The 27,032-nt window shown below is 36.2% G+C and overlaps 1 pseudogene across 1 annotated transcript; it reads left to right on the top strand.

Moving 5' to 3' along the window:
* Positions 1-206: 206 nt before the first annotated feature.
* LOC110837719 (protein transport protein Sec24C-like) lies at positions 207-26,689 on the top strand (annotated as a pseudogene). Its single transcript, XR_015534808.1, has 18 exons — positions 207-1,269; positions 3,753-4,149; positions 5,789-5,940; positions 7,947-8,126; positions 8,658-8,837; positions 9,200-9,379; positions 9,619-9,814; positions 10,283-10,388; positions 11,351-11,554; positions 13,228-13,434; positions 14,165-14,291; positions 18,413-18,573; positions 18,762-18,941; positions 19,706-19,904; positions 20,563-20,757; positions 22,415-22,606; positions 25,574-25,767; positions 26,292-26,689. The product of XR_015534808.1 is annotated as a protein transport protein Sec24C-like (transcript).
* The last annotated feature ends 343 nt before the right edge of the window (positions 26,690-27,032 follow it).

The raw sequence follows: 27,032 nt of genomic DNA, 5'->3' as shown, positions 1-27,032 counted from the left end.
AATTGTGATTTCGTCGTCAATAAATTACGTCATCAATCAACAATGTCAACAAATAACGCTTCACAACAAAGAATCAAAAATCAAAAAATGTCGTCATCAACAATGTCAACAAATATTTGTTTATTCGACATTGTTGTGGAACACAACAATGCCGTGTAAACAAATTTCTGTTGGCATTGTTGATGACGACACAACAATTCAGATTAAACAAATAACGCTTCACAACAAGGAAATCAAAAACTCTCAAGCCAGTCGCATTGTTACTGTTCCAGAAGCAGCACATCGCATTTTTCAATATTGACTGACAGTCGGCCTAAAACATCAGGAAAGTGAAAGAAGAAGTTATCAAGTATTTGAAGTACCAACTCCAACAAGGTAAACTGATACTCATTCGGTATATTACGATTATGAAAACTATTATGAAAACTGACTTCATGATCGATTTTGAGACGAAGATTTGCAAGGGTGGGGCTGGACGTAAAAGGTTGACTGAACAAGAACTGTTGGCCTCTGAACAGCGATGTAAAGAACTACAACATCAGACCTATTTAAGAAATAAAGAAAAGCGAAAGAAGACTTACATTGATAAACGAGACCATATTAACGACACACGTAGAAAAACAGACGAAGATTTGCAAGGGTGGGATTGGACGTAGAAAGTTGTCTGACTAAAAACAGTTGACCTTTGAACAGCGACGTAAAGAACTAAAACATCAGACATACTTAACAAATGAAGAAAAGCGAAAAACTTATTGAACAAGAACAGAAGAGCAGAAGAAACAAACGAAGACTTGCAAGGGTGGGTTTGGACGTAAAAAGTTGTCTGACCAAAAACAGTTGGCCTCTGAACATCGATGTAAAGAACTAAGACATCAGATCTATTTAACAAATAAGATAAGCGGAAGAAGACTTACATTGTTAAACGAGACCATATTAAAGACACACGTAGAAAAACAAACGAAGATTTGCAAGGGTGGGGTTGGAAGTAGATAGTTGACTAACCAAGAACAGTTGGCCTCTGAAAAGCGACGTAAAGAACTAATCCATCAGACCTATTTAACAAATAAAAAAACGAAGGGAGAGTTACATTGATAAACATAGAAAAACGTATACAACAAGAGCAGAAGAGAGAAAAAAAGAAAAATCAGACGAAGATTAGCAATGGTGTTGCTGGACGTAGAAAGTTGACTGATCATGAACTGTTGGCCTCTGAACAGCGACGTAAAGAACTAAAACATCAGAACTATTTAACAAATGAAGGAAAGCGAAGTAAGACTAACATTAATAAATGTATAAAAAATTATTCAACAGGAACAGAAGAGAAAAAAATGCAGACGAATATTTGCAAGGGTGGGGTTGGACGTAGAAAGTTGAGTGACCAAGAACAATTGGCCTCTGAACAGCGACGTAAAGAACTAAAACATCAGAACTATTCAACAAAAGACAGAAGAGGAAAAAAAAAGAATATTTGCAAGGGTGGGGTTGGAAGTAGATAGTTGACTAACCAAGAACTGTTGGCCTCTGATCAGCGACGTAAAGAAGTAAAATATCAGATTACAGGAAGCGCTCCGAAAGGATTAGCCATCGTTGTCGTCAAAAAATGACGTCATCAACAATATCACCTTATATTTGATTATACACGGGGGTTAGTTTAGTGTCTTACTCAAGATTTTAAAACGCAACCAACCCCTTCGGGGGGTTGGTCAAGTGTTTAAACCCCCCATTCGGGGGGGTTAGTTTAGTTTCTTACTCAGGGGTTAAACACTTGAATGAGACACTAAACTAACTCCTCTTTGGGATTAACCAAGGTTGGTTGCGTTTACAAACATGACCAACCCCAGCTAGGAGCTCCGCAAGGAGCGCCCTGCTCTAGTGTAAAATAAACTTGGAGAGTTCCTCTTTCTATCGGCATGTCCTATGTTACCATCCATTGCACCATTGAAGTCTAGCGATATTTTGTAATGTGTCAGGGAATTATGAATAATGAATTTATGCAAGAAAATAATTATTTTGACGTAAATACGTCTATACGGAAGGGACATTCGGCAAAAAAGCGTAACGAAGATGTGTAAGATCCATATCAAGAATGTGTAAATATGGACCTACAGCAATGGTCAGCTTGCGCGCATTGTTATGTTACCTAGGAAACGTCATGTCTTTACTCGGCATTGTTGTGTTTCATTACTGCCGTCAACAATCCGCTGTCGTTATTGCGGAAAGAGCTGAGCTGTGAATCACTTGTAGAAGAAGTGCGTCGTAGAGCAGATAATTTTGTGCTGGTAAAAACGTTTTAGAACATCACAAGTACTTATCTTATACAGGAATTATTAAGAATTTGTGATACAGCCCTCCGCTCTCTCCATTTTAGTTTTGATTAAATTGATCATTGCCGGTGGACATCGTGGTCTCTTAAAGTTGAACAAAGTTTGAGCTAAGGGCAGTGGCGGCTCGAATGTCTGAGCAGTGGTAGTTCTGCGCAACGGGGAAAACTCAGAAGAGTTTTACAACACATAACAACATAAATAAATAAAGAAGTAAATTTACATCAGGAGAAAACCCATACGTGCTCGACGATGTTTTAACTATTTATAAGTCCGGACGAGGACGGCCATATTTTTTTGCATCACTTTTTTCAGTCAAAGAAAATCTAGAGAAAGTAATTTGCTGTAAATATGATATATTTCCTGCGAACCTTGCAGCCCCGGTACGCGCTGTACCAGTGAACTGCCCCTCACTCCACCGCCCGCCGAGCTCCCATTTTGAAGGCTAGCCGCGCTGAAATCCTCGCCCGCGGACTTACTGTCAGTTCAGCCGATTAGTGGATAATGACAATGTAAGGGGCAATATTAAAATAATGATATAGAGGAAATAAAGTGTTACAAATTATATAAATACAAAAAATAAATTTTTCAATATTTGAAAAATTATAGGGGGTCCTGCAGCTCTGCAGTTCTTATGGACGGGCCGCCACTGCCTTTCTGTTCCTAGATGACTCTGGTGACACTCACGGCAAACATATTACCAAAACAAACGCTACAAATTGAAGCACATAATGTAATATAATGAATTAATTGTAAATTAAATTACTCACGAACTTATTGTGATATTGAATTAAGAAATTACAAGATATAAAATCCTTTACTAAATAACATGTTTTATAATGTCCTCATTTCCATGAGTTTAGCTTTATTAGCATTAGTGCCAACGTGTATGACAACACTCTCGTTATCCATGCTGTTTGTCTTCAAATGGAAGTCTATTAACTGTTTTAAAACTGTCCAAAAATTTGGTAGTCAAATTTTAATTTTATGCGTATAATTTATATATTATAATACGCACTATCTGTTGCTTAATACGATGTAAAACATAATATTGTTTATTTAAGTTTGGCGTGGCCAGTTATACGCATGTTTAGTGGAGCATTACGTGGCAAACCCAGTTTGAATAAATTACGGTTGTAGTGCTGTAGTGATTGTTTAAATTTTATATTGTCACGTATGTGAGTTTCATTTACAAGTTTGAAAAAACTGCATTAGCACTTTTGTATAGGAAATATGACTATTTCATCAAATGCCATTTAATGTTCAGTATCAGAACTACAAATAACTTTATGATGTCAACATCTCAAAAAGAGATTAAATGGGGTAATTAGTTTTAGATTAAGAAGGAGGCAAAACTTTTCTTTAGAGTGGAGTATGTTGTTGAATGTAGTTTATGTAGTGGTATTTAGTGATGAAAAACCATGGTTTCAGAATTCTCTGTGGATTAAAATGAATCCACAACATCTAACCCAGCAACCACAGCAGCGATATGGAGCTCCACCAGGTACAGGGTTTGGTCCTCCACAAAGTGTATATCCTCATATTCCACATGGGGGACCCAGACCATCGCCATATGGTACACCAGGAGGATTTCAACCATCATCTAGACTACCAGCATCTGGGGCCATTTACCCACTTGGTCCTCCAGGACCTCAGAATATGGTGTCACCTCCACAAGTCACCCCATCCCCTAACAGTAGCATACCTGCACCATTTGGACCTATGCCTGCTGGTCCTGGAATGATGACTGGAGGACCCATGGCAAGCTCACATCGCCCTGACTCTAGTGGATCAAACATGACGAATAGGCTGGCAGGCCCTCCCATAGGTATGCAGATTTGTCTTACAGTTAGAATTAGTTTGTATTTTGAATCCCATAGCAAGATCTGGCTCTTGTATTACCTGACGCAGAAACAGTTTTAGAATTTCTTAAGTTTGTGAGTGCCATTAAATCAAAGTCTCATTTTGAGAAGGAGTTTTTATATTTGTTTAGAACTCCTCTGCTGTTTTCCTTGACTTTTCATAACCTTGGAAATCTTATAATTTGCCATCAAAATGACTGTGTTTACTATAGTAAATATGTGTTATAGTTTTCATATTGCAATTTTATATACATGAAACTGTTTTATGTTTTATTATCCTGAAAATTTTAAGTCTTATGTGTATCTTGTCCATGTGAAATTTTACTGCTGGTAGAAGCTTTTTACATCTTTTTAGTTGAGCAAGTTATTTTAATTTTGTAAGTAGGCTAATTATTTGCTAGGTGTAAATAACATGCACACATGACAGTGATGGCTTGAGTAATAACTAATACTTAGTAACTAAGGATTTTAAAAATAGTTTCCATCTTTTTTGTGATCATCACAATTTTTTTAGAATTGAAGGTTTATGTTGGTTACTTACTTTTTACTTGGATCATTGTACTAATTTGTTATGAATGTTAACACAAACCAAACTTCATAGCTAACCTGAAAAGTAACTTCTTCTTATTTTTGTAATGGTACCATGTTCTGCTCTCCAGAACATCATTGCCAGTGAATTTCTTCAAATCTTCAGTGAAATTTTTATTTAGTAGTCAGTGCCAATAGATTGTTCTGACTGGTCCTGACACTTCATTTGTTCTTCGTTGCACAATTCTTTCCATGAGCATGTAGTCTGTGTCAGACACATCCTCACATATTTTAAACTGTGAAATTATGTATTCAAAATCAACTACATCCTCTACTTTCCTGATTTATACAAATGCTAATTATTGTGAATAAAAAAGTTTGAAATGTTTAAATCTAAGAGCAACAGACAGACCACATTTTTCATGAACCAAGTTTAAAGTGACTGTCTTCTGTGCTTAACATTATAGTACTCTGACATCTGTACCCTTCCACAATAAAAAGAAATTGTTGGCAGTGTTATAACAATATTTTACAGTTTCACTTTGCCAGCGGAGTTTTATACAGTTATTTACATTGTAGATGCATTTTTAAAAACACTGCATGAATGAAGAGCTAATTTTCCATAAGAGGACATTGAATGGAAGCTGGAATACTTTCCAGAAGTTTGGTCCTGTGCATTAGTCACTACTTTTGGATTACATTTCCTTTCTCCCTCATGTGTCTCATTTTGTAGTATGTTGAAGAACTCAGGATTTTGATCTCTTGGATGCTTGTAGGTGGTTGCTAGCATTTAAAATGAACATACTGCATCCATTTTTATGCAGAAATTATTTTTATACTCTGTAGATGGAGGTGATATGTTCTTGTGAAATGTATGTAGCCATTTACAAGACTACATAACTGTGTATCTTTCTAATCTGCAAGGCTGCACTGTGTTATAACCAAGAAGACCACAGTCCTCATTTTTACTGTCCTGAAAATCTTACAAGCAATTTCACTCTACTATGTTACAGTATTTTGTTATTGTGAATGTACGTTTGATGTAGTACCCCATGCTTTCTTGTTATGAATGATCAGGTTCTCAACCTACTGCACCCTGTGGACCTCGTACTGCACCACAACAGCCACCAATAATGTGGCCACCAGCAACATTAGCTCCAAGTCACTTAGCCACTCAGTTATCAGGGATGAATTTAAGTGGACAATCACGACCACCTGTTCAGATTTCTGTAAGTTGTTCCATTGCACATGACTTTAACATTAAGATTGCTACTGTAAAGACTAAAATAATGGCTTTTCGAGGGAAAGACCCCATTCAGAGCAAATATTGTGCCTGTAACAAAGTTATTGAGCAAGTTAATTGTTTTAAATATAATATATTACATGTGAAAGTGAAAATACCTTTCTGAAAACATTCTGATTTACAGCAGAGCAGTGGAAATAATAAACTTAGTGTTCAAAACCAACTGTGCTCAAAAGCATGCAAGCGTGATAGCTTACAAGACCTAATATGACCCATGGCCCTTATAGAAGGAAGCTTATACTGTTTGAAACTGAGATTAAAGTGGAATCACAGCAGCAGAAATAAAATTCATGAGTAAAATGACACAGTGTTTTTGTTTTGGCTGTAAAAGGAATTAAAACATAATGAAGGAATTAAATGTATGGCCAATCATGGAATTTATAGAGATGTACAGTTTTAACTGAAATAACAATGTTGTTTGAATAACCTCTAGAATCCCATTCCAAGTTCTTTGCTACTAACCATATAGCTGAAGGTCTTTGGGGAGACTTCACAAACTCTTGCACGAGTCACAGGCCACTGTATCTAAGGAACTGAGAATTGATGATTTTTCCAAAAGGAATACTTATGTGTTTATTGTGTTTGTATCAATTTCTTATTTCTCTATTCTCCTTTTTCACCAATTGCCAAATTTATAATTAAACTGATGTAACATTCTCTCCCTTTTTTCTGTTTTATCTTCTCACTGGATGTTTCAGTGAATTTCTTTGCAATTTGTTCTTAAAATTTTCTTGTAGGAAACAAACTGTTAATAGTCATACAACAATAAGTGTGCTTGTAATTCAGTAGTGGCATTGCAGATACAGCCATGTGATTTTAGGAGGTAATCGAGAATGGGAACAAATATCTGTCATATGGGGCTTTATGTGGAGTTATTCTTATTAGTGCATACTCTTTCTCATAGTTATTTATTTGTGATTTAATGGCAATGTCAGTAAAAAAGGTGTCCCACTATATGCCATGTAAGCACTTGGGGGAAGAGGAGGTATAGCTCCCACTCATTCTTGACCTCGGCACTAGATGGGGGTGAGTGGTCACCATCACGCTCCGAAAGTAAGGCTGTCCCACTATACGCCATGTATATTCATTCTCAAAGTTATTTATTTGTGATTTAATGGCACTGTGAGTAGCTCAGACAATATATGTCAAATGATAGGACGATAATGAATAATGGACTTCAAAATATCTGGAAGGAAGTGGTTTTGGTCTGTTTTAAGGTTACTATGTTGGAATTTGCCTAGAGGGACTGAGAAAAACCATGAAACCCTCGGTCAGAATTACAAGAATCTCTTATATTATCAGGAGTGCTAACCACTAGCCCACAACATTGCACTTTTTGTAGTTGAATTTATGATCTATGTGTCCAAGTACAATGGATTTTAACTTCGCCCTCAGGCATGATGCATTCAAATCAAAGCATTAGTTTCGTTGTATATAGTACTGTACGTTGTATTTCCATGTCTATTGGTTGTTTAAGTTTTGTCGCCTCATGAATCATTTCGCTTTATATTGTGCATATTTTTTACTCAACGTCTTTGAAAAATGTAGCATATTATTTTATTAGTTCATATGACAACTTCATATACAGAAACAGTTTTTAATCTAGTGGATATTGCAGTATATCTAAACATATAGGTATATCTTCAAGGGTACATGATGTCCAGCTTCAGTTAAAATTCCATATATTTAAGAAAATCAGTTTTGTCATAACGTGTTTTTTTATTTTACTGAGTTGTGATTGTGCACTGATGCAGATCTCATGTAAAACTATATATGTCATTTTCCACAATTGAATTTATAAAATTCCTCTCAAAGTTGAAGTTTGTTGCAGGTTTCCCAGATTTACAGAGTAATTTCTGATTTTACATCTGTTAATTTCCTTCCTTGTTACTACATTCTCCTATATCAAGAATGCACAATTTTTTTCTATAGGACATGTACCATCCAAATGCTGGAGTCCCACCTCAAATGCAGCAGCCACCCATGGGACCACAGGGTCCTGCTGCCAGTTACCCACCACCTCATCAGCACATGGGTCCACAGCAACCACCACATCCATTCATGCAGTCACAACCTGCAAGACGTCTTGATCCTGAAGATATGCCAAGTGCTGTAAGTAACTGGAGCCTTCATATAAGGCAATTGCAATTAAGTTACACTGATCAAGAAACAGTGATTACTGCATTTCTAATATTTGTTATCTGAATTACATAGTTATAATATGTGAAATAAATTAACTCTACGTCTTTGAAAAATGTAGCATATTATTTTATTAGTTCATATGACAACTTCATATACAGAAACAGTTTTTAATCTAGTGGATATTGCAGTATATCTAAACATATAGGTATATCTTCAAGGGTACATGATGTCCAGCTTCAGTTAAAATTCCATATATTTAAGAAAATCAGTTTTGTCATAACGTGTTCTTTTATTTTACTGAGTTGTGATTGTGCACTGATGCAGATCTCATGTAAAACTATTATGTCATTTTCCACAATTGAATTTATAAAATTCCTCTCAAAGTTGAAGTTTGTTGCAGGTTTCCCAGATTTACAGAGTAATTTCTGATTTTACATCTGTTAATTTCCTTCCTTGTTACTACATTCTCCTTTATCAAGAATGCACTATTTTTTTCTATAGGACATGTACCATCCAAATGCTGGAGTCCCACCTCAAATGCAGCAGCCACCCATGGGACCACAGGGTCCTGCTGTCAGTTACCCACCACCTCATCAGCACATGGGTCCACAGCAACCACCATATCTATTCATGCAGTCACAACCTGCAAGACGTCTTGATCCTAAAGATATGCCAAGTGCTGTAAGTAGCTAGAGCCTTCTTATAAGACAACAAACAGTGATTACTACTTGCAATCTGAATTACATAGTTATAATGTGTGAAATAAATCTAACTTGTGTTTAAACAAATAACCCACTGTATAAACATTGATTATTTTTTAGAGCATCTGACCCACTGGTATTATTCTCGTGACTTTTTATATAGTAAGGTATAAATATCTGTAAACATGAAAGGAAATGAGAAGAGCTAGAGGAAGGTGGGCAGGAAATTCAGGAGAGCTGAAATGTCCTGTAGGAGAAGCAACATTACACAGTTTGCTTTCTATGACCTGTGCTTTTGAATTGCATTAGGAAGCTAATGACATTGCATTCTTGATCTTTCAGATTCAGGTGATGAAAGATGACCAGTGCAATAGGTCAGGATATTTCTACACAAATCAGAAGGGGATGGTTCCACCTCTTGTCACTACCAAATTCATTACCCGAGATGAAGGCAACGCTAGCCCCAGATATATTCGTAGCTCAATGTACAGTATTCCAGCTACCACTGATATGATGAAGCAAGTAAGTCTGCCACCAAAATCTTTTTCTTAATATAGAAACTCATAGGAAGGGTTGATATTATCCAGTCCTAATTATGCTGAAACTGTCCTTATACTTGCTTAGAGGAGATAGGGAACATACAAACTGAAAAGGGAAACACAGTCAGGTACTCAATCCTTGATTCCCAGAGAATAAAACAATGGTAATGTATTTTATGTTGTGCACACTGTTTTTAGAATTTTCTTTCTTTCATTTTTCAGGTTGCTGTGCCATTTGTTCTAGTAGTGAGTCCTTTAGCTCGGACATTAGGTGAGGAATATTTGCCACCCATTATAGACATGGGAGAAATTGGACCTGTTAGGTGCAACAGATGCAAAGCCTATATGTGTCCATTCATGCAGTTCATTGATGGAGGGCGACGTTTCCGCTGTCTGTTCTGCAAAGCCCCTACAGAAGGTAAGGGTCTTGTTGTATAGGGATGTAATAAATGGATGAGACAACGCATAAGGAAAATTATACTTGTGGTAATATTAATTTAACTTACATAAAAATATATTAATATAGAATGACCCTTTTATTGTACAAAATTTTAATATTGTATTCAATATCAGATTTTATACTTTCTAATTTCTTTCCTGAAAGATTTGCAAAATTGGCTCCAAAATTGTAATTGGTACATCAGTTTGATCTAATTATAACTACAAAGATAATTATAATTGGTTTTTACTGTGAAACATGAGTAGTAAGCATTTATTGAGATTTGGCATAGTGCTTAGCAATATGACACTGAAGAATACAGAGTCAGCCATCAGATGAAATAAACAAGGAACAAATGAAATAAGATCCTGTGCAGTGTGATAGCACCGCATATGCAAATACAGAAAAAATTTGAATGAAAGTAATTGTTTTTATAATTGTTGACAGTGCCACAAGAGTACTTACAGCATTTAGATCACAGGTGGATCGGTTTGAGAGACCAGAGTTGATACTGGGAGCATTTGAATATGTTGCGACAAAAGAGTACTATAAGGTAAGTTGACTGTTGGCCTTCAGCAATTTCATACTGGACATGCTAAGTCACACTTTCTTTAAGAAATGGTTTTATGTTGTATCACGTAGATGATGTTTCTGAAAATTCTAGTGTTTTCAGGCTAGATGCATGAATATCTAATTTAAAGTGTAATTTTTAGAATAAACTGTTTTCTGTTTCTTGACTGCATAGGATTTAAAAGGTGATTATGGGTAACTTCAATGGTACAAATCTGTAAATGACATGCTATTGGTTATATGATATACATTCACTGTTGGTTGTCTGAACTGTTTTGTATACATTCTTAACACCAGTGGTAGGTGGAATGTAATGCTAACCCTCAACTCCAATTAGTGCCAAGGTTAAAAATCTATTGCATAGAGCTTTATCTCTGTTCTAGGAACCTTCATGGCACAGTAATTAAGCACAGGGAGAAATTTACCTTTTTGTTTAATGTCTACAAGATAGAAAATTATTTGATAACATTTGTAGGCCATATTTAGATAATGGTGTTGTCCAACGATTTTGGGCTAAATGAGGTATTCACAAAACTTTTACCAAAATATATGAAAATATGAATATATTTTGATGTACATATATATTTTTTTGTATCCCTTAAAAACACTTAAAATTGGCTTTGTTGGGTTTTTGGACTTTGTCAATCATCCAAGGATAAAATGTATAGATTCCAGTCTTAAAATGTCTCTACACAGATGAATCAGGCTGTGTACAGATTACAGCCGATATTAATATTTTTGGATTATCTTGTTGCATATTCACATTTTCATGCACATGTGATATATAATTATTTCATATGGTAACAGTTTCATTTGATACATGAAGAATCAATATAAGTGATTCCATAAGTACATTGTGCTAACATGTAATACTGCTTCAGTAAAATGTTGTAGTTAATTTTATATAAAAACATTGTGGCATCAGAGTTTTTTGTCTTGTTTCAGAACAACACATTCCCCAAACCTCCAGCATTCATCTTTTTGATTGATGTGTCTTATAATAACATTAAATCTGGACTGGTTGATCTTCTTTGTGGTCAAGTGAAAGAAATTGTTAAACTATTACCCAAGGATGGAGGAGCTAAAAAGTCGAATATGAGGGTCGGTTTCATAACCTATGATAACACAGTGCATTTCTACAATTTTGAGGTAAGGGATGTAATCTGTAAAAATGTCATCAGTTGCAAGATTAGTTTATTGACATACTCTGTGTTAAAATTTGTTGTCGTTGGACATTTCCAGTTTTGCGTGTTATTCTGCAGAGTTAATTTCCACTCTTCCCTCAACTTTTCCTATTTTTTTTAGTACTTAGTCTGTTCTGAAGATGGCTTTCTTCTGGGTTGCTGCTTGTTGTAGTCTGGTAGAAGTTACTAGTGTTTCAGAGGTGCTTCCTGCCTCTGTCATTAGGGAGATCCATGCCATGATGATAGAGGCAGCAAACTCCTCCAGAACATAAGTATTACCAGACTATGGCGCAACGTCCTAGAAGACAGCCAACAGCATACTTTCCATCATGAGAAATGAAATCTGATCCAGTCTGTTCTCTTCTCTAATTTTCAACTGCTGTATCTGTGGTCTCCACGAGGTTGTCTGGAGATTATGAAATTATATTGGAAGATCAAGTCCATTGTTTATTGACTTCACACTTGGTATATTTAGTGATCATACTATAAATATGGTATTCCCACTGTATGTATTTCATGCGCTAGTGTCTGTTGTAAATTTTGATTGGAAGACCTGAAGAGAAGAAACCACTTGGAAGACATAGGCATAGCTGGGAGAATAATATTAAACTTTATACTGGGGAAATACGGTTGGAATGTGTATTGTATTCATCTGGTTCAGTGTCGGGACTAGTGGTGGGCTCTTGTGAACACGGTAATGAACCTTCGGTTTATTGTTTGTTCTGAGAATCATATGAAACCCATAAATATGCTCTTGTGTACAGAATGCAGAGATACTGAATGTTAAATCAGGTTGTATGTGCCCTGTAATTACAACTGGACTCTATAGGGTTAAAGTGATCACAGCCTTAAAGCTCTGGTACTACTGAAATTGAGTGTTAAATTTATGTAACTATTACGTTTTATCCCATTTTGCTTGTGTCAGTATTATCAAATTTTTAATAGTGTCATGTACTTAGTATTGTTATGTGTTAGTATTCACTTATAGCCACGGTGGTCTAGCGGTTAAAATGCTGGCCTTGTAATCCTGGGGTCTCGGGTTCGATTCCCGGTGGTGCCCGAATTTATAACTTGTGTTGGGCAAGGCCGTGGTCTAGGCAACACGGAGTTTTCCTCCCTGGCATACAACAATTACTCCATTCACACACAGAAGAAGGCAATGGCAAACCACTTCTGGATCATCTGCCAAGAACGTACATGAACAGGTCCCAGTCCGAGAAAAGGATGGAAAGATCCTGTTCATATGGACCTGTCGTCAGACAGAACACTAAATAAGTAAAATAGTATTCACTTATATTGGAAATATGCAAAAGTCCTGTTAAGTATGTTTTCAAGCATCTGTGTAATGTATTTAGATTCATTTATTACTTCCAGCTTTAAGACATATTTTTCTCTCATTTCTGTATTTTTTCATGCATTTGATTTATCCAGCAACAGTATCACTTGCTTTAACTAGATATATTCAGCACATTTATTGTAGTTTTTTCTCAGTCTTTAATTATAGTTATGTTGCACAACATGTATGTGAACATGACTGATCAGCTCTCAAATCACCTTTGTTCATAACACAGTTTATCAGTGATGTTTTCAACATTTATGGTTTTTCAATGAAAACATTTTAAATTCACTTTCTTTCAGGGTTGTCTTGCTCAGCCAAAGATGACAGTGGTGACAGATGTACAGGACATGTTTGAGCCTCTAATAGGGGGTTTTCTGTGTGATCCCACAGAATCTGAGGCAGTTATTAATAGCCTGATGAAACAGATACCCACCCTGTTTGCTGACACTCGTGAGACAGAAACAGTACTGGCACCAGCAATCCAGGCTGGTCTTAAAGCACTCCAGGTATAGTACTGACAGATGCTTAATACACTCTGTTCAGTTTACCAGTATTTACTAATTTTAGAGGCCTTACAAAACAGGTTTCTGACATTAGTATAATTATTACAAGAAATCAGGCTTTCTGTAAGAAAATAATTATCAAATTTTATATACTTTTTTAATAAAGAAATTTATTTGTTGTCAAAACTGACAAGGATTTGAATTTGTGCGTGTTAGAATGATCTTTCAGTTGTGGTATTCTATATAATATTGGTAATTTCTTGATTAGTTGAGTGACTATCAGCTTCTCAAAAACTCTGTTCCATGGAGCTAGGTAATTAACAATTAAAATATTTGTTTTGTAAGTAAAAAGTGTATCAGTGGAATTTTAATTTAAGTAGTGGAAATGAAAGGAAGGCTTTACAATAAAATACTTCATATAGTGGTTTGACGATTGTTAAAATAAAAGATGTGTACCTTGGCAACTAACAAATTCAGGTATGGAAACAAGTTGTTGATATGAGCAGTTGTGACATGTAAAAATAAAGAAAGTTGTTTTATCAAATTGGTTTTTGCCTCTATATTTGTGAGCATTGCAATATACTTTTTGAGATATAATTAACAAAGGTATGTATGGAAGTATAGTTATTGTAATTGAGTTGGAAAACCATGGACAGTTTTAACAGTGCAGTCTAGTTTCTTATTAATTTTGTGCAACATGACAGTAATTTTATATGGTACAATTTTTACGCAGGCCTCAAAATGTGCTGGGAAGCTGTTGGTATTCCATTCTTCCTTACCAACAGCTGAAGCTCCAGGAAAACTCAAAAACCGAGATAACAAGAAACTGCTTGGCACAGAAAAGGAAAGAGAATTGTTAGGTAAATTCCAATTATACAATATCTTTGTCTCTTCTTTTATGCCCTCCACTGTCATTGCCACACAGACTATTACATGTAGTGATCTGTTTGGTATTTCGCAAGACTTATAATGTGACACCATGGAGGATAATATTAGAATAAATGTGTGATGTCTTATCCTTTCATTTTTAAAACTTCAATTTAATTACAAAGCAAAAATTATTCAGTACTTGTTTCTTCTGTTTACACTAAGTTTTGTGTGTTATGTAAGATGTGTATTTATTTGTAGTTAGTAACACTGTGTTAAGTCATTCAAACTGTATAGCATCAAATGAGGGGATAGTAGTGAGTAATGAATTGGAAAGTATGTGGAAGGAAGCAGTCAGGCCTAATTTGAGGTACTATCCCAGCATTTCCCTTAAGGGACTGAGGAAAATAATGGAAAACCTTGCTGAAGAGAGCTGGTCTCAGGGCTGAGATTTGAACCTGGGATCTCTCAAATATGAAGTGGTAGCACCAACCACTTGACCATGATTTTATTATTAATTATTATTGACTGCAAATGGGTTTTTACCCAGTGGCAGTGGTGCTACAATAAGACACAACAAAACAATAAGACAAAAAACATAAGACACAACAAAACAATAAGACACAACAAAACAATAAGACACAATAAAACAATAAGACACAAAAAACATAAGACACAACAAAACAATGAGACAGAACAAAACAATAAGACACAAAAAACAATAAGACAAAAAAACAATGAGACAGAACAAAACAATAAGACACAAAAAAACATAAGACACAACAAAACAATGAGCCAGAACAAGACAATAAGACAAAAAACCATAAGACACAACAACACAATAAGACACAACAAAACAATGAGACATAACAAAACAATAAGACACAATAAAACAATGAGCCAGAACAAAACAAGAAGACACAAAAAACAATAAGACAAAAAAACGTAAGACACAACAAAACAATGAGACAGAACAAAACAATAAGACACAAAAAACATAAGACACAAGAAAACAATAAGACACAACAAAACAATGAGACATAACAAAATAATAAGACACAATAAAACAATGAGCCAGAACAAGACAATAAGACAAAAACCATAAGACACAACAAAACAATGAGACACAACAAAACAACACACATCACACAAAATAACACCGCATTCAAAATAAAACAACTCATAAGATTACAAAACCATAAGGCACAAGTATTTAAACACAACAGATAACCTAAAGTACATAACTTAAAAATTAATACCAACTAGACATAAGACAGTAACAGTAATGAATTACATGCATCATGAACTGATGCACTCACATTTCATCAGGACCTTCTCTTCACTTCACTACACTTATGGAGCCTTCCCATCCTCACCTCATTTATCACTTTTCTAACCTTCTTCCTAAAAGTACTTGGTGTACACAAGAGAGTCCTTAAAACATCCGCAGGTAGCTGGTTCCAGAGTTGGATGGTCCTATTTACAAAGGAATATTTCCCGATATCTGTTCTTTGCTTTCTGCTCCTAATTTTCCCAATATGATCGACCCTGCTCAGATAGTATGGCCTTTGCCTTCCATGCCCGTTCTCCCGTGTACGCTTTGAAGAGAGCACATATACGTGCTATCTTTTTACGCCGTGCCAGGGTTTCCCAATTCGAATCGCTCCTATGATATGCAAATTTACATGCCTTCTTTTGCACCCATTCTAACGCATTTATCTGTCCCTCCCTGTGAGGATCCCAGCACGCCGCCCCATATTCCAGAATCGGACGCACTAGTGATGTGTAGGCTAGACTTTTAGTGTTACTATTCCCCTTTTTGAGAACACGCATTGTAAAATGAAGTGCCTTCCAGGCTTTCTTCACCGTATAATTTACTTGATCAGCCCAGCTTAAATCGCTGCTTAAGATAATTCCCAAGTATTTACAACTGCTCACTTCCGGAATTACTTTGTCCCGTAACGAATAGTTTAGTGGTTCCTTCATCCGACTTCTCGTGAAACTAACTGCTTTACTTTTACTTGGGTTAATTTTCATAGCATTTTCAATCGCCCACTCCCCCAGACTGTTCAGATCCATTTGCATCTTTACTATTTGTAATTTTCCTATATATTATACAGTCATCTGCAAAAAGTCTAATAGTCGATTCAATGTTCCTCCAAATATAATTTACGTACGCGAGGAATTGAAGTGGACCCAATACACTCCCTTGCGGTACACCTAACATTACTCTGACTTCCTCTGATAATTGCCCTCCTACTCTAACTCTCTGCGTTCGGCCTAAAAGGAATTCCCTTACCCATGCGACTACCCTCGAGTCCACGCCCGATGCCGCAATTTTCGTAAGCAGCCAATCGTGAGGAACTAACTCGAAGGCCTTCGAAAAATCTATTATAATCGCGTCTAAACTTCCTCCGTTATCCAGTGTGTCTGCAATGTCCTGGCAAACCTTGATTACTTGACTTTCACATGAATATCCCGGCCTGAATCCATGTTAACCCTAGAATAACAAATTCTTTTCCTCCAAGATTATCCTCAGGTACGACGCTATAACGTGTTCATTTGTTTGCAGACCACCGATGTTAAACTGACCGGTCTGTAATTTGTGACCAATGATCGATCACCTCCTTTGTAAATAGGAACCACTATGGCTTCTTTCCAGTCCCTTGGTATAGTGGCATTATTAACTGTTACGTCCAATAATCGCGCAAGGTATGGAATCATGGCTTCCGCACCCAGTTTTAGAATTTCCCCAGAAATGCTGTCAGGCCCTACTGCTTTGCTTTTTCCCATCCCTTCTAGCCTTTTTCTAATGATTTTAGTACTAATGGCGAAGGGTTCGCCTAAGTTAGCGCATTGTATATGCGGGATGCTACGCTCGCAGCTGAATACAGAAGAAGGGAGTTGGCGTTTTCTATCGAATCAGTAATGAGCCGTCCATTACCATCCTTGATCGCCGGGATATTTTCCCTGTTTCCTTTACGTCGCTTTACATACTTGTAGAATTCAGTCTAGCATTTGCCTTCATTTCTTAATATTGACCTTAAAAATGTTTCCTGCGCAGTTTGTTTGGCTAATAGCAACTGCTTTGATAGTCGTTTCATTTCCTCTTGGTGCTGTTGTCCTAATTTTCTGCTGTTATATGCTTTTCTGACCTTTGACTTTAACCGTTTCACTTCCTTATTGTAGTATTTAGGGTCCGAATTTTTTCTCAGTATTTTATGTGGCACAAAACGTTGGATACTCTCGAATATTACGTTCTTGAAATTATCCCATATCTCCTCGACACATCTCCCATTACTTGCCCATATTGCGAATTTATCCCTGAGGAAGGTTTGTAATCCTAAAACATTTGTTTATGGTATACCGGGACTAATCTTTCTACCTGAGGTTCGCAGCAATTATCTTCCCATTCCACTTCTAGCACTTCGCCACCTCGTGTATTCCTATCTCTCCTAAAGGTTGTGTAATCGTCCCTAAATACTTCGCCATTTCTGTCTCTGTGTCTTTTTGACAGTATACGTTGGAAAGGTACGAGTACATGTTCCATTTGTATAATTTCTGTTGAACTAAAGTGCAAAGCTCACCAGTGTCATATGAAGGTCTTTGTAAAAGGATAAGGACTCCTTTGGTAGTTCTGTTGCTTGGTAAAGCGTCCCGCTACATGCCTATGCAGGCACTTGGGGGGAGAGCTGAGGTATAGCTCCTAACCTTTCTTGACCTCGGCACTAGATGGGGGTGAGTGATCAGCATCACGCCCAGCCGTGCTTTACCCCCGGGAAAGGACCACAGTACCCATTGGACAGGAGGCTGGGTGGGCCCCAGAGCCGGTCTGGATGCAGAGGCTAGAGGAAAAATCCTCTGCCCCTGTCGGGGATCGAATCCCGATGGCACAGCCCGTAGCTACTGACTGAGCTATCCCAGCTCATAGTTCCGTTGCTTGGATATGTTATATGATAAAAACTAATGCAGGGAATATGAGTGGGGTATTTTTTACTCTTTTGGCAGTTGAGGATTAAAGACTCACCATTTCTTTGGTGAACTGCCTGAAATTTGGACTTTGAGTTGAACAATGATTCATGGTTGAGTAAACTAACATTTATGATTAATTCAGCACCACAGGGGTGTGTGTACAGCCACCTGGGCGAGGAATGTGTTGCTGCTGGATGCAGTGTCGATCTGTTTATATTCAACAATTCTTACATTGACTTGGCCACCATTGGTCAAGTATCAAGATTGACTGGCGGAGAAATCTACAAGTACTCAAATTTTAAGGTATATGAACTGTTACTTAAAAACCTGAGATTTAGTAAATTGCTTAATAGAAATTTTAGTCAAATGCTATAATGAAACTGGTATAAAAAACATTACTGTAAATGGTTTTCTGAAAGTGTGAAACTATCATTCTGGTGTGTCATAAATTAAAGAATAATTATGTGTTTACATTTACAAATGTTGGACAGGCTGATGTGGATGGTGAACGACTTATAGCAGATATCAAACATGATGTGAGTCGTCCAGTTGCATTTGATGCCGCCATGAGAGTGCGCACATCTACAGGTGTTAGGGCGACTGATTTCTATGGTCATTTCTTTATGTCAAACACAACGGAAATGATGCTTGCCAGTATTGACTGTGATAAGGTGAGGAAGTCCTTACATATACATCTGCAGTAATATAAATGTCTTGCGTATAATTGGTTTAAAATTTTGGGTGTGTTTTCAAGTGACAATTTTTAATATGTAGAAACATACCACTTAGTTTTGCTGTCTTGCTTCATATTAGTAATTCAGACAGTGACACTGAAATTCTGTGGATGTAAGATTTGAGGTTTTCATAGCATTGAAGCTAAATTGCCAAGGTGGTGTGAATCACATTATCATCCTATGCTGATATTACAAGTCTTGCCTACAAAATCTGTGTGAAATTTGGTTATATGGCAGACTCTGTAACTACTTCTCAAGCTTAAGACCTTTTTCTGGGAATCCCCAAATTCCTCACATGATGAAGTAATTCTTTGTAAATATAACATATGTAGTACTATTCCAGATATCCAACAGTATATGGTATTTTGTTTGTTGTTAAGTCTTTTTAATACTGTTTTATAAAAATGGGTGAGATAAGAAAAATATTGTGTTGTATGGAGTATCAAAAACTGATAAATTATTCTTCTGCTTAGAAAATGCCAGTGATTATTTTTACTTTGTGCTGCATTTTTAGTACACTTTATTCATTAACTTATTGTTTCTGCAAGTGAAGAATGTAACCCCATCCTACCAGTTTGTCCGATAGTAACTGTAGAACTTAAGACCATAAAGTCCAAGCATTGGTATGAGATCTGAGTTCTCTTCAACCATCAGGGTGAAAAAGTTGATGTAAAATTATTAACAGTGCTGCTGTGTTTCAGGCTCTCGCCATAGAAATCAAACATGATGATAAGCTTACAGAAGATGGAGTGTATATTCAGGTTGCTCTGTTGTATACATCATGTGGGGGTCAGAGACGCATTCGCATCCTCAATCTTTCACTCAATACGTGCACAGAGATGGCTAACTTTTATCGAAGTTGCGACCTGGATAGCATTATTAACTTTAATGCTAAACAAAGTATGTGATTCATGATTTATTGTTATGCATTATTTATTAGCATTTGTCATTGTTGTAAGATGAGTGGAAGTGGGGAAAGCAGTATACAAATTGGACATGGGAAATGCATAGAAATGTTAGACAGACAGCCTGAAGTGAAGATACCACTAGGGACATACAGACATTTTTGTAACAATATTACTAAATTGGATGCTAAAGATCTAGAAAATAAGGATGCGTACTGATTAAACAGTTGTAGGGTATGGTTGGTGGCAGACTTTTGTTAACACTGCAGTCATCCTCCAAGTTACAGGAAATGGGAATTTCCAATTCAGCTAAGTGACTGTCAATTTCTCAAGTAGGACTCTGCTATGTGTAGCTAGCAGGTCTAAAGATGAAGAGCCAGATACTCTTGACAAAGGTTGTCTAAAGGTTTTGACATAGGTATGTCATGAAACTGAAGCATATTCTTGGACATTATCTGTTAATTGAAAAAATGTAAAAACTACAAAATGTTTTGGAAGGTGGCTTTAAACATTGTAGTAGAAATTTTCTCCAGGTCATGGAACCACATGATTTTTATAATTTATGTTTGGTTTCAAATTTATGTTTAGATATTCTTAAGAACTCATTGAATGTCGACCTTTATTGTATATTATATGTTTGGTTTGTCTAATAGCTGTGTTCCGACTGTTGGAGTCATCACCAAAATCAGTCAGACAAAACCTGGTAAATCAGTGTGCACAGATGCTGGCTTGCTACAGGAAGAACTGTACTAGTCCAACTTCAGCAGAACAGCTTATCTTGCCTGAGTGCATGAAGTTGTTCGGACTTTATGTTAACTGCGTTCTCAAGAGTGATGCAGTTTCAGGAGGTTAGTACATGTATTTTGAGCATGTGGTTAGGTTAACATTTACATTGCTAGTGCAGTGGGTATGGGTGTAACTCTGTGGGATGGGTGATTTTAACTATTTGTTATAATTTTCAACAGGCCAGAGAAAACCACTGAATGAAGACAGAAAATAAATTGTGATGTAGGGCATTCTAATTAGTGCAAATTGTGGAATGTCAGTTAATTTCATTACATTGTAAAAGTGAACACAAACTACAATTTTGTCATTATCTGAATCAGTGTTTACAAAAGAATTGCTCTTTCTATTAGTTTTTTCATCTAAAAATCTTTAATAATCCTTCTCAAACATTTTTCTTTAATATTTTATCTCATGACAACAAAGCAACCAAGCTATAAACAGCTGTTATGACCAGTATTCAGTATTTTACAAGTAATCTGTGAAATACTGGCATGTGGTGGTAAGTGAATGAAATGCAAGACCTATATGAGCAATAATATACTTTTCAGGCTGCACTTACAACAAAATTCACTGTAATATTACTCCAGCCATGTTTTTAGAGTACTTCACTGTGCAGTAATATTATGGCAGCCATGCTGTAAGTGTGAAATACAGCTGTACGGAACCACCACATACCTATTGGTTCCACTAACAGCCCATACCCATAAGGTCCATAAAACACCTGTTTGACAACCTAGACAATTTAAATTAGGTTTTACCACATTATCAGAAGGAATTTAAATTGTAAATGACAAAATTACAGAATTTCACCTTACATTCCCTTCCCTGTTTTATAGATATGTTTTCTTTCTATTACCTTAGAAGTTTAATGTAATGTGGTAAACTATTAAATATTTTTCTGGGCACAGTGAGTGGTCTTTAATGTTTCCTCAGTTTCTTTAATTAGTCTGAGTGTGCAGATAAAATTTATTCCTAAGGAGAGTCAACGAGCAAAGAAACATTCTGCAGGTGATTACACGAAGGAAAGCTAACTGGGTGGGACATATTATGAGAAGGAATGGGTTACTGAGTGATATCATCGAAGGCCAGGTTGAAGGAAAGCGAGGACTGGGAAGAAGACTGATACAGCTAACCGACGATCTGAAACAAGGAAAGAAGATGAAGTTTCAGGAGTTAAAACGAGAAGCTGAGAATAGGAAAACTGGCGAGCTCTTTTTGGGCAGAGCAATGGACCTGTCGTCAGACAGAACACTCAATAATAATAATAATTAGCCAGCAGTTTTGCATAGTATACTCTATAGTTTTTGACTTCTATAAACTGCAGCTTCACATAAGTATTGAATCTAAACATTGTGGGTGTCACACAGCCAGCCAGAACATTCCAAAAGAATGATTACATAATGAATAGTAGACTTACAGTGGAAGAATATGCACATATGGTTGAATATTTGCCTTGAGGTCATGTTAGTCTTGAGACTGAAACCCACAGAGTTCTTTTCAGGGTATAATATATATCCAAATTGTGGGTTTATGGGTATCATATATCATCAGGATTAAACTTAATTTCTCTTATAAAACAGAAAACAAAGGTTTAGTCCATGCTCATAAGTATGGTACTTGAATTTTATGTAACTTCAGACTAAAAGGCCACATTCGTATCTCTATTTATTGTGGAAATTGAAAGTGTTTTCTTAATAATTATGAATATGCTGATCACAGGATCTGACATGACTATCGATGACCGATTTTTTATAATGCAAGCAGTTACAATAATGGATATTCCATCATCTGTTGTGTTCTTTTACCCACGACTTATCCCACTTCATGACATCGATGTTGATTCTGATGAACTGCCATCTTCCATCCGCTGCATGTCAGATAACATTAGAGATGATGGTGTGTACTTGTTAGGTGAGTACTTACAATTCTAAACACGTATGTAGATATCTAAAATGAGTTTGGTAGCAGTTCCATTAGAAATGGGAAACCACGATGTATCATCATAATTTCCAATTCAGAACCTTGTTTTCTACTTTGCAGAAAATTGAATTGTACTTATTATGATGTTTGTCTTCTGGATAGTAATGCTGCATGGACTTGTAGATACCAGCATTGTGGAGGAACACACTGCCTCTGTTATCAGTTATCACTGTGAAAGCCTGAAATCTTATGTATGATGTTACCTTCATACATAACATAGATACATGCTACTAACAATAAAGGGGGAAATAAAAATCATTTCCCATTTAAACTGAAATGAATTCCAAGTACATAAACACTTGATTGATTCAAACAGATCCCAAACTTTGTGAATGTTACAGAGATTTGGTGTATATGTTTATAAATGTGGTGTCTTACTCTATGTAAAACATTTATTTTGAAAATAAGACTCATTCCAGGAGAGAAAACTGTATTAATGTTTCGTATAACAGCTTTCATATGAAGAGAATCCATGAACATTGGCATCATACAAGCAGGTCACTAAAAAGTATGATCATTTTAATTTCTGGTAGCCTCTGTCTAGAGAAGCATTTGAAGGAAAGTGGACATCATTAAATGTTTCAAGAATTTAGAGCTTCCATTCTTGTTGAATGTATGTTAATTAGGGTCCACGATTTAATGTAATAAAGTGCCATCCATGTTGGCAATTTTAAAAAAAAATCATACTTGACTTGAATATTCTTGTATTTGAATATGAGGCTTGTAGGAATGGCATATTAATGTGACGAGTATTTGCCATGATGTCACAGGAAGCAGTTTGAGGTCTCCCCCCTTTTCCCCTGCAGTCTTGCATAGCAGATTACAAGTAACCAACAGGCAAAGTGATGCATGCACGTAAATCTATGCTTTCATACACCCTGCCTTCTAAAAGGATTGAGTAATCCTTTACAAAATATCAAGAAACCAGTAGACTCAACTAGCAATGTGGTGTAATTGACCAAAACAGTGCTGGATTTATAAAAAAGTGAATTTGTGTTGACTAGCTATAGTTGTTAAAGTAATGGTGTGAGAAAGAAGTGTGAAGTCAGTGACAGAAAATTATTGATCACGAGTACTGAAACTGTGGTTTGAAGCCAGTGTGAACAGTGGATACTCAACTAGTACTAGCACATCAGTGCACACAGTACCATGTTTGATGCCCTTTAAGTGGTTGTGACACATGAACAACAAACAGTAAAGCAGAACAGCAGATATTTACAGTGATACTGTTTCATTGTTTTTTGATGCAGCAGACAATAATTAATTGTAATTGTATTTATAATTACAACTGTATTAGTATGCAATAGTTTCATGTTGAGTAAGAACCCACTGTGTGTGATACCACGTAGTTTTGTAGGTAGTTACGAACATTTCAGATGAACATATTGCTTCCATTTTCAGGGTTGAAGTGTTATTTCATTATATCTTTTTAATAATATTCACTGTTGCTCTCGGTAGACTAGTGGTTAGTGTGCTCACCACTGGACCCAAGGTTCGTGGGTTCAAACCTGACTGAGGTCGATGGATTTTTAAGGGTGGTAAAAATAAATTAGCACAACTTCCTTTGGAGGGGAAGTGAAGCCGGCAGTCCCATTTCATAAACTTACAGCATGAACAAGATGTTTTGTAAGCAAAATTCAGCTGCCATTTCTCACCCAAGTGTCTCCTGATTCTCTACTAGATGGCTCTATCAGTCAAATCAGGATTGAGTAGAAATTGTGCAGAGGCAGTGGGCTGGACACTCACTACTCGCAGATGCACACTTCAAAGACTAGGAAACCTCCAAAAAGGATGCAGTGAAGACCCACAACTGGGTTTTAGAGTCAAGGAAGAAGAAGAATTTTCAGACATAATCTCAAAATAAAGAGTTTTAGTTGTTTATGATTTTTCCATATAAAATTTCACACCTCTACTATTATTAGTTAAGTAGTTGCTTCCACTCAACTGAAAGATAAATATAGATTCCATGTGGCAGAAGTTCACAAGACAGCCATGTTGGTACAGTAAACTTCCTATTATCCAGGGCAGGTTAACTGGGCTCTATCTGGTTGAAATGAAAATTAAAAATTTAGAAAGTCCATTGTAAAAGTTAGAATGTTTAAAATAAATACATAAATACAACAATGATGTATTAACATAAACCAGTTGTTGTTAAAGCTTGAAGTTTGTGACAATAGAATGTTATTACTATCCATTGGAATTCTAATTTAAAAAATAATTGGTATGTACTGCCACGGTGGTCTAGCGGTTAGAACGCTGGCCTTGTAATCCTGGGGTCTCGGGTTCGATTCCCGGCGGTACCCGAATTTATAACTTGTGTTGGGCAAGGCCGTGGTCTAGGCAACACGGAGTTTTCCTCCGGGGGATTCCCCGGTTTCTCCGTGGCATCCCAACAATTACTCCATTCACACACAGAAGAAGGCAATGGCAAACCACTTCTGGATCATCTGCCAAGAACGCATATGAACAGGTCCCAGTCCGAGAAAAGGATGGAAGGATCCTGTTCATATGGACCTGTCATCAGACAGAACACTGAATAAAACTGTATTAAATATTATATAGAATCCTTTCTGTTACTAGTAAATCTTCAAAACTCAAGTAGTGTGTCTGTAAATAAACTTACATATCTCTTACATTTGCATGTTTTCCTTTCATTTTGTAGGCTATCCAGGGTTTCAATTATCCAAGAAAATATATATTCCCTAACTAACCTAGATAATCGGGAGTCTGCTGTATTATTGATTGTATGGAACTAAAGTGTACAAATTTGAGGTAGCTTCACATATTGAGTTCCATAAAAATCTATATGATGTATTTAAACTACATACAGATCAAGTAGAATAATATAAGGTCTGTTGAGATCAACATTTCATGTGTCTTCTGTGTTCATTGTTACAGAGAATGGGATCCGCTTATTCTTGTGGATTGGGCTGAATGTTGATATGAAATGGGTACAGAATGTGTTTGGTGTTCATTCATTTGCTCAGATTGACACTGATCGTACATCATTGCCTGTGCTAGATAATGCACTTTCAGCAAGGATAAAATTCGTCATTGATTCTGTTCGCAAGGAGAGACATCGATGCATGAGGGTTAGTGTCCAGTGTTTTTCTACTGTGATTTTATGATTGTTATATATGCATGTTTTCTGCTGTCTTTAAATTAGTAAACTGTGGTGTCTTAACTGAAGGAAGAGCACAAATTACAAGTGTTTGAATACAAAGTCTTCAATAAAATATATGTACCTAAGAAGGATGAAGTAAATGAATATTTTAGGTTTACATACTGGGGAACTTTGTAATTTATGCAGGTTACCTAGTATTATTGTTAGTATAGATGAATCTAGGAGGTGGTTGTTATTTCTGCATGAGACCTAGAACAAGAGTGACAAAGCATGTATGCAGAATTTTAGTGAGGAAACCTTTTGGGAAATATTTGTTTGGAATACCAGGATGGAGATGGGGTTGCAAGATGGGAGGTATATGAAACTAACTCAGAATCTTGTCCATTGGTGGGCTTTGGTGTTACGGAGTTACCAAAAGGGTTCCTTCCACATCATGTAAAACGTTTTCAGAACCATTTCACATTTTAATTAGTTTTTTTTATATATTTCCAGTTAACACTGGTAAGACAACATGACAAAATGGAGAACGTGTTCAAACATTTCCTGATCGAGGATCCCGGCTTGCATGGCACAGCATCATATACATGTTTCTTGTGCTATATGCAAAAGAAAGTACTCAATCTGCTTAGCTAGAAGGATGTTACAGTTAACAGCCAGCAACATGGTAATGTGAACAAATCCTGAACCTGAGGCTGTAATGCTTCAAAGGGTTACTAAATTGGCAACAGTCATTAATTAAAAAATATGAAAATAACTGTCACCATTTTCTTCAACCCGTTATAGTTTGTCATGGCCTGTATGTGTATTTGTATTTGCTGTTGCCATACATTTTTGTTTATATGTAATAAGTGACTGTAGAAACTTTGATGATAAATTTGGACAACAGCAAAAGTATTTAAGAATGGTACAGTATAGGTAGATTCTTTGGTATGTACATTTACAATATCTACAATATGAAACTAAAATATCAAAGGTTACATATTTTAGTACATATTATATGCCATCATAAGATCTTTTGTATGGATGGCATGCATATTATAAACTATATTTGTTATGTCACTGAAGTTTCATAATTATATAAAATATTGAAAGTATGAAGGTTGTAATTACAATTTCAGCAAAACATTTTTAATAAAATGTTATGCTTTTTGTAGTGTGAATACTTTTTGTAATTATTATATATTTATAATATATATTCTGTGTCAGAGGCAGTGGCGGCTTGTGAGTCTGAGC

The sequence above is a fragment of the Zootermopsis nevadensis genome, unplaced genomic scaffold, assembly GCF_977971745.1.
Source record: "Zootermopsis nevadensis isolate Lab colony 2312 unplaced genomic scaffold, Znev_1.0 Znev_ptg000011l, whole genome shotgun sequence".
NCBI lineage: Eukaryota > Metazoa > Arthropoda > Insecta > Blattodea > Termopsidae > Zootermopsis > Zootermopsis nevadensis.
Note: the sequence above shows the minus strand (reverse complement) of the source record. Positions and strands in the feature narration are given on the sequence as shown.